Genomic DNA, 8956 nt, shown 5'->3' on the forward strand with positions numbered 1-8956 from the left:
GTCCTTCCTTCGTTCAGCGCTCTACAGAGCACAGCCCTTGGCCAGACAGATAGTAAAGGATTTCCAATCCAGTCACGTCTGTTGACAGCTGTCCCTTACACTAGGACCTGGTCCCCCCAGCTTCAGTGACCTTGGATCCAAAAATAGCAAATAGAAACTTCCAGAAATTAAAAAAAAAAAAAATCCTCCATGTTTTAAATAACTTTCATTACATTTTCACAATTGTTCTACTTTATCATTATTGTAAATCATTTATCATGCTTAATTTATAATTTAAATTATTAATAATTATATGCATAAGGAGGAGAGAAAAGTGTGTTTTCTTTCAGTTTTGTATAGTTGGCGGTATCATTTTGGAACGTGGCCTCGAAGAAAAGGGACACACTGTACTTTTCTCTTCCTTTCTTTCCCCAGGCCTTTAATCATCCATGGCTCTACACACAACAACCACACATTCACTGGCTATCAGCTGCTACCTCAGTAGATCTCTTGGCTCCTTAATTTTTAGGCATTAAATAAAATTGAGCTTTAATTGTATGTCTAGAGGCTTTTTGTTACTCTAAATATAATTTGTGACATGATCTATTGCATGTGAACCTTCCACAGGAGTTTTATCATAGATGTGGGAAGTTCGTATATCACCAATGTGCCCAATGAGCGAAGGTAACAGGACTATTATAGGGATGGGACTCAAGACCTGTGCCACAAGAGGGAATCCGTGCCTACTGCTGTAAGCCCATCCAAAAGCCTATAACTAGGGAGACCTGAGACACTAAGGGGAACTTCTCGTTGTTTAATGAGTTGACCCAGCACCAAGTCATCTACTAAGCAGCTCTGTTTCTACTCATGGGGGTGGGTGGGAGAAGAAGAAGGTGGGGGAAGCAAGAAGAACACATTATGTACAATGGTGAAATTGTCAAATCAAAAAAATGTATTAATAAAGATAAATAAGTTGACTTCAATGACTTCCTATAGCTGTTATACCTCCAAACTGTAGAAACTGGACACAAAAGTACAGAGAAAACCCAGACACGCTACTAAAGTTTGCTTTTGCTTCAGAAGAACCAAGTGCAGTAACGTCTAGATTTTTAAGTCAAAGACATTGTTTAACGTCTGAAAAGACAAGGACTAGCACTCTGAATATTTGTATCTAATCAACACAAGAGGAAAGCAGGGGACAGAAAAGCTAAGTCCTACCCCACAAAGGCATGTCATTATGCTAAATATTTCATTTCTCCCAGAAATAGCTTCAATATAGAATACTTCAATAAGTCCCTTGTCTTTTTCACTTTCGTTTCTTTTTTTTTTTTTTTTTCATTTTCGGTTTCAGAATAGGTATAACTTCCTCTATAACAGTTACCCTGGATTCTTACCCCATTCACAGATCCAATCACAGCTAATCCCTACATCAATCAACAATAATAGAGCATTCCCAGCGATGAATTACGTCATCAACCTTCCCTCCTGCTTTTACATTTTCCCCACATACTTAAAAGCAAGCCCACAACTGTTTTTCTGTGTTGAACTTACATATAGACCACATATATTCCAGTAAGCTCAGCGACACATAAATCTGATGGCATGTGTGGGATTTGTAAGATATGAAACATGGGGTCCAAGGCAAACAGGCTGCTTCTCTGCAGATCCACAGGGTCTGTCAGCCTGTTTTAATGAAGCTAAGCTGGGAGACAGTGCATTAAAACTCGACAGTATTACACATCTGCCACAGCAGCAAATAGGCCTAAGAAGCACATTCTGATAGCATGGGGAAAACAGAGTCTATATTTTCATTTACTTTTTCTACACACTGATACTTAGGGCTATATCTCATACGCATGTCAAAACTTCCTTTGTATTTCACACTGCCACACAATGCACTGTCAAAACATATTTGACAGACACATACTCCCGAAATTTCATAAATTAAAAATCAAAACATAGGAAATGAGAAAGCCCTACTCTGCTCCTTCCTCCACACTGATTCTGCCACACTCCTCCTGCCTCTTCAGATGTCGTGAATCTGCATCAACTTTTTACTTCTGATACTTATTAATAAAACTTATTAATAAAACTTATTAATAAAATTTCACCCACAGTCTTCTGTTGAGAAAACGACTGTGTTCAGATCAAAATTACAATTCGAGATTTACATCACTTTTATTGAATAAGACTGTATCTAAGAACATCGGCAGATGATGTATACTGGACCCAAACTGGATGCATTAAAAATGACAATAAACTGGAGGCTTTTGAGATGACTCTGCAGCTACTAGAGCTTCCTGCTCCTCCAGAGGACTCAATTCCCAGCACCCAGAGCAGGTGGCTTCCAACTCCCTGTAGCTCTGACTCTGGGGCCTCCAGTGACCTCTTCTGATCCCCACAGGCATATACACACATCTGACATACACATAGAGGGAAACACGCATGCACCTGGGGTGACCAGTGTCAAAAGCTAACTATTATTAGAGCTAATCCCATGAGGTGAAGGGCCTGCCTTGAACTCTCAACTCTAGGAATGTGCTTGTTTGCAAATGTAAACAAATTTGACATTCCTTTAGAATTAAACAAAGTTTGAAAGCAGTGACATTTTATATATTGACTTCTACAAATCTTTTCTTTTTACTGTAAGAAGAAAATAAACACCCCTATTCGAACAGTTAACAAATACAGCCACAAATGCAGATTCTTGCCATGCCTGGTGCTTTCCATTGCCCCGGTTCACCATATCATGATTTTTGTATTTAAGAGCACTTCCTTTCACATTGTCGGGGGGAGAGAAACACAAAATATTTTTTCCTGCACTTAATTTTAAATAGAAAAAGGTAAATCCTCAGGAGAACAAAAGCATTGTGTTAGAATGTCCCACAATCTACTCCGCCAGCCTCGCTACATATCTGGCCTTGGTTGGTGGCCTTTGTTCTTACCCTGCAGTCCACAGGGCGTGTCCCCCAGCTCCCACTCTGCCATCTTGAACTGAAAGGACTTACCAGAACATTGCCTGTGCAGTCCATCCACGTCGTAAGAGTGCTCACGTTCTTCAGAGGGAGCGTAACGCCGCACGGCTTCGAAAATGTATTCAGGAGACCGATATTACTCTCTAAGTTTCGCCAGCATGATCACAGACTGAGAAAATACCAATTTTCCCCAGGCAAAAGTCTTAATCCTCTTCTTGACAAAATCCTATTCATTTTGTATCATTCTTTAAATTGCCAAGTCAAAACCTTACTGTTACCGTATCCAAATAGGCAACCCGGAAGTTATTCAGGTGGGAAAATTAGCCATGCTGCTCATAAACAACGTGCAAAGAAAACTAGAAGTAAAATGGAAACATACACCAAGTGTTGCTTAATTAATTGCATGCTTTCCTGGCATCTCGTCTAATATTAAAATAAGGGGGACAGTGTACTTGAAAATACTTTATACATTACCAAAGTGCCCTGTGTGACTTTGCGAATTCCTGCCAGTTACTTGAACTGGTACATTTATGGCTTACGCAGACGGGAGGAGATAAAGTTCTCGGCTCCTTTTCTCATCTCTATATTGCAATCTGAAATTTCAGCGAAGCATCTGCCCAAAGTCACAGGGCTTGGATTTTCAGGCGGCTCCACTGGTTTAAACACAAACAGAGAAATGCTGTCATCCAGCTCTCTCTGGAGAAACGGGGAACTTCGGGCCAACACTGGGCTCCAGCCTCGAATTTCAGTCATGTGATAGAGTCAATATGACTTTTTACTTGCCATTTAATGCTAACGCTTTTCAAAAAGAAAGAAATGTCAGAGGCTACAGGCTTAAAATAAGGAAGTCACCAAGTCCAACTGGCATGCAGATGAGAAAACCTTGATAGTAGCTGTGTACCCTGGCAACAATTTTTCCGACGAGGATGTACATATTTTTGACATTGTAAGGATGTTGTTCATATGTTTTTTTTCTTTCCTGTTTAGTTTGCATATAAAATAATAAGCTTCACTGTGACATTATCATGTGTAAACATCATAGTATTTTATTCATGCTTGCCCTACAGCTACCCTCCAAATGTTCCCTCACCAATTGTCCTCTTCCTCCAAAAGAGTTCCCCTTGGCTTCCATGTTGCATATGTCTTTGGGGAGTTATGCTTAAATCAGGACTCCACAGGTCTTATCACCCTCTCCTATTCCACCACCCCCCTTCCTTTAGACCCCTTCAGTTCCTTCAGACTCTCCCATCTCCTTCTATACCCTATATTCACATTTTCTTCTTAAATCTAGATTCTGCTTGCGAGAAAAAAAAAAAAAAAAAAAAAAAAAAAAAAAAAAAAAAAAAAAAAAAAAAAACAGAATGACAGAATGATCTTTTCTTTCTGGGTCTGGCTTATTTCATTTTAAGCAATGATCTCCAGTACTGTTACTTCACTTAATTTAACAATCTCCAGTTCTATCTCTCGGTACGTGATGTAAGTCCACACTTCTTTATGGTAGAATGTTTAGAGGGTAACATGTACCACATGCTCTATCCACGCATGTGTTGGTGGGAACATGGGCTGCTTGTGTGTCTCTGTTACTGTGATGGGTGTAACAGCAAATAAGGATGCTCACGTTCTGTGGTAGCTAACCTAGATGCATCGGATTATAAACCCAAGGGGGGTGCAAGTGGGTCGTATGGCGTCCCATCTTCAGTTCTGAGAGACTTCTCTGCTGCCTTCTACAGCGGCTCCACAGTCTGTATTCCCAGCTGTGGTTCCCAGACCCTCATCAGCATTGGTTGTCATTCCACACCTCACTGAGAGCCGCTCTGAATAGTAAGAAGGAATCTTGATGTAGTTGTAAGTTGCATTTCCCTGATGGTTTAGTATGATGGAAATTGTTTTCTTTGACATTTTATTTCTTCTTTTTAACATTACCTTTTCATTTCCCAATTCACTCGTTGAATAATTTGGATTTTAGGTCTTTAAATTTGGGACATTTTTATAGACTCTAGATAATAATATGTGTCAAATGGATAGTTGACAAAGATTTTTTCTCCTATTCTGTAGACTGTCTCTTTTTTGATTATTTGAAAAAATACAGACAGTATAATTTGATCATATTCTTTCCCCTCCCTGAGCTCCTACCAGATTCCTCCCACCCACTCAACTTCATTCCCTCTCTCTCTCTCTCTCTCTCTCTCTCTCTCTCTCTCTCTCTCTCTCTCTCTCTCTCTTTCTCTCTCCCTCTCTCTCTTTCTTTCTCTCTCTTATTCTCTCAAAAAATAAAAATAAACAAAAAGCACCAATAAGATTAAAAAAAGAAAGAAAAACAAAAACAAAACACACAGTAAAAGACAGGGTCTGTTTTGCGTTGGCCAACTATTGGGCATGGGACCTGCCTGGATTACTCTTGATGTACCCAGTGATACTCCACGGGGGAAGCTCATCTTTCCTTTCCTACCAAGCAGGTACCAACTGCAAATAGCTTCTTGGCTGGGGGCAGGACGTTAGGTCCATTTCCCCTTCTATGTGCAGGTCCCGTGAATGCTGTCACAGTCTCTGTGAATTCATGTGTGTATCAGTCCTGCTATGTCTAGAGAAGACAAGAAATACGGATTTACTTTTATTCTCTGTGTGAACATCTAGCTTTCAGGGAAGCTTCTCTTGAAGAGGCTTTTCTCCAATGCATATTTTTGATATTTTTACCAAAAATTAGATTGTTATAACTACATGGGTTTATTTCAACTGGCCTATGTGTCAGCACCAAGACTCTATAGTACAATTTAGATCAAATATTGTAATACCTCTAGACATTACTTTCTTTTTCATGATTGCTTTGTTTATTTGGGGTATTTTGTGCCTTCATAACAATTTAAGACTGTTTTTTCTAGTCCTGAAAAAAATGTAATTGAAAGTTTATAACTGCATTGAAAATTGAGTGTTTTGGTAATACAGTCATTTTTACAAATTTAGTTCTGTAGATTTGTGAGCATGAGAAGTGACAAGGGTCTTTGTGTCTTCTAGTATCTCTAGTTTCTTTTGGGGGTATTGTAAAATTTTCATTGTAGAGGCCTTTCATCTCTTTGGTTATGTTTATTAGATATTTTAGATCTAATTGAGTGAGATTGCTCTTTTTAACTTTTTTCTTGACACATTGATTCTTGACATGTAGAAAATCTACTGATTTCAAAAGCCTTTTCAATGTCTATTGAGATGATCATATGATTTCTATCCTTCATTCTATTACCCTTATTGATTTGCATGTGTTGCAACTTATTTCCATCCCTAGTAAGAAATCAACTTGGCCATTTTTTATATACTTTTAACATATCCTTGACCTTTTTTCAAAAATATTTTATTGAGAATTCTCCGTGACATAGGTCCATGTTCATCACATAGATTGGTCTCTGCTTTTACTGCTGTGTTTTTAATCTAACTTGGACAATTAGAGTAATACTAGTTCAAGAAGACTTTGACAGTGTTCTTTTCCTTCCTTTTCTAGGGGGCAGTTTGAGGACATTGCTGCTAATTATTCTTTTATTCTTTTGAGGACATTGCTGTTAATTATTCATAGCTTTTCTTGAAATAAGAATGAATCATACTTTGGTTATAAACAAAAAGAAAAGCAAAAGGAGATATCTTCTTTTGGGATCCTATAAAACTGGAGTTAGAGTGGCAGATGTAGGGGGCATGGAGAGGAGGACCAGTTGAACCTGTAGCCTCTTGACTTCCCAAGACTGAGACTGGCGCTGAGCCTGTCCTGGACAGGTTCCAGATGTTGCTGGGCTGTATTTTCTTTTGAAGTTTCCCTTCCACCGACGAGGAGCTTCTGCTTGACTCCTTCAGCTTTGTCATCGGCTCGGTGGGTCCCTCGCCCTTCTGAGACTCATCAGTTCACATGACAGTTACTACACGGGAGCTCGCGTTCCAGATGAGCAGTTTCTCCAAAGCATCTTGGAGAGGAAGAAGGAAACATGATGCTGTGGTCTGTCTGGGCAGAACTGTCTCTGTGCTCTCAAACCCACTAAGCACTGACCCTGAACATTCAGATCTAAAGGGGATGTGTCCATCAAATCCCTGCCCTCAGGGCTCAGGGAACACTGTGGAAGGCAGAAAGATTGTTAAGAGTCAGAGGGAATGGATAATACCTACAAAACCCTGTCTTCCACACCCAACAGGACTGACACATGTATGAACTCTGTACATACATGTATGATCCTGTATGAACTCTGTAATACATGCATGATCATGTATGAACTCTGTAATACATGTATGACCATGTATGTACAGAGATTGGGGCATCATGCATAGGTCCTGTCCAGGTCCAAAGCAGAAGAGATCCCAGAGCTGACACGGAGAAGTACACAGGAATCCCCATTCCTAACTCAGGAGCTTTAGTTGATAATCACTCACAAAGGAAAAATGAGTTTCTCCATGGGAATCTCACTGGATATACAAGCCACACTTTAGAGCGGGCTCCACGGCCAGCAGTAGACGGCCAACACAGACAGAACTCGATGCTACTTAGGGAGTTTTGTTTTATTTTGCTTTGGTTTGGCTTTTTTGAATATCATAGCTTCAGATTTCTGTTTTTATGGTATGTATGTCTGTCTTTAAGTGTGTATGTGTGTATATGTGTGTATTGTATATCTCACCAAAGCCCACACTCGAGTCAAGACTTGAGAGAGCTGTGGGCTCACCAAGCTCACCAACCTATTTTCATCAGGGCTGCCTGCATTACAGCTGCTGCCTCTGCTTCCCCTTCCCACACTCCGGCACCCCCAGGCTAGGGCACTGTGCTGCCCATTTCTTTCTTGCTGAGTCACCCTTTCTGTGTCCCCACCCTCTCCCGCTGTCCTCCCTGCCTGGAATTTCTGGTACTCTGGCTCTCTGTATCTTTGAAATAGATTCTCTTCTCTGCTCTGGTAACTCTTCTTTACCAAGTCATGCAGAGGCAGCTGCTAATCTGCCATTTTAGCCCTAAATCCACTCGGCTTCTTTCCATTCTACTTGACATTCAAAGATGTCCCTACAGCTTGAAAGTACCCCAGGCCTCTCATGACGCCGCGAACACAGCCTTGCAAGGGAGATCGTGGAGACTAGATTGTTTCGTGGATCCTGAAAGTGGAGAGGAACCATGTTAAATACTCATTTTAACAGCTTCCACGAGCACAGTTAATTTGACAACTTTATTCACAGTGTGCTAAAAGACGTAATAAGATAGATGAAATATTAGATTTCACCCACGAACTAAGGAACTATCGTTAGAATGCAATTTGACTCTTCTTCCTATGCTATCTCACGATCGTCACATAAAGGAAGGAAATGATCAGGTACCACCGGGCATAAGTTCCTTTTACTTCAACGGTAATTCCTACGATGGCTATCTCTCTTCCATTGCTGTTTCTAGTTATGGAGAAAGCTGTACAAGATGTGGCCTCTAATGCCTCTTTTACTATTCTGAAACAATTTACCTTTGAGCCGTCACTTTAAGCTTCCATTTTAAATCACATTAACACTCTGGCAAATGCTGCAGACACCACAAATGACAGTCAAGCCCTAAGGCCATCTGTGTATTCTCCCCTCTCTACAACTGGGGCCACACCTCTAAGAGACTCTTTGTCCCCACAAATCAACCAGACGCCTATGCTCCTTCAGCCTCTTGAACAAAGAAAGAACAAGACAGCACAGCACAAGAAAGCCAAGATACCCCGAGCGGCCCAGCACCATTGCTTCTCAAAAGGGACTGGGAACTATGATGCTGTGCTTTAATCTTGGCAAGAAATTAACAGATTTATAAATCTTAACAATGTGGAGGTGGCTGGAGATGCTCAAGTTCCAGTCTTATGACCCACTGTGCACTCTCTCCGCAGTTAATGCCCAGGGAAAGAACGTCATGCTTCCACATAGGCTCTGCGGAAGAACTCAACTGACCTCTCACCCGTGTAATGGGGATCCCTGTGGGGATGGTTTCATTTAGCAACAATCGCGTGCACTTTAGAATTTCACACTTT

The sequence above is a fragment of the Arvicola amphibius genome, chromosome 11 (genome assembly GCF_903992535.2).
Source record: "Arvicola amphibius chromosome 11, mArvAmp1.2, whole genome shotgun sequence".
Classification (NCBI taxonomy): domain Eukaryota; kingdom Metazoa; phylum Chordata; class Mammalia; order Rodentia; family Cricetidae; genus Arvicola; species Arvicola amphibius.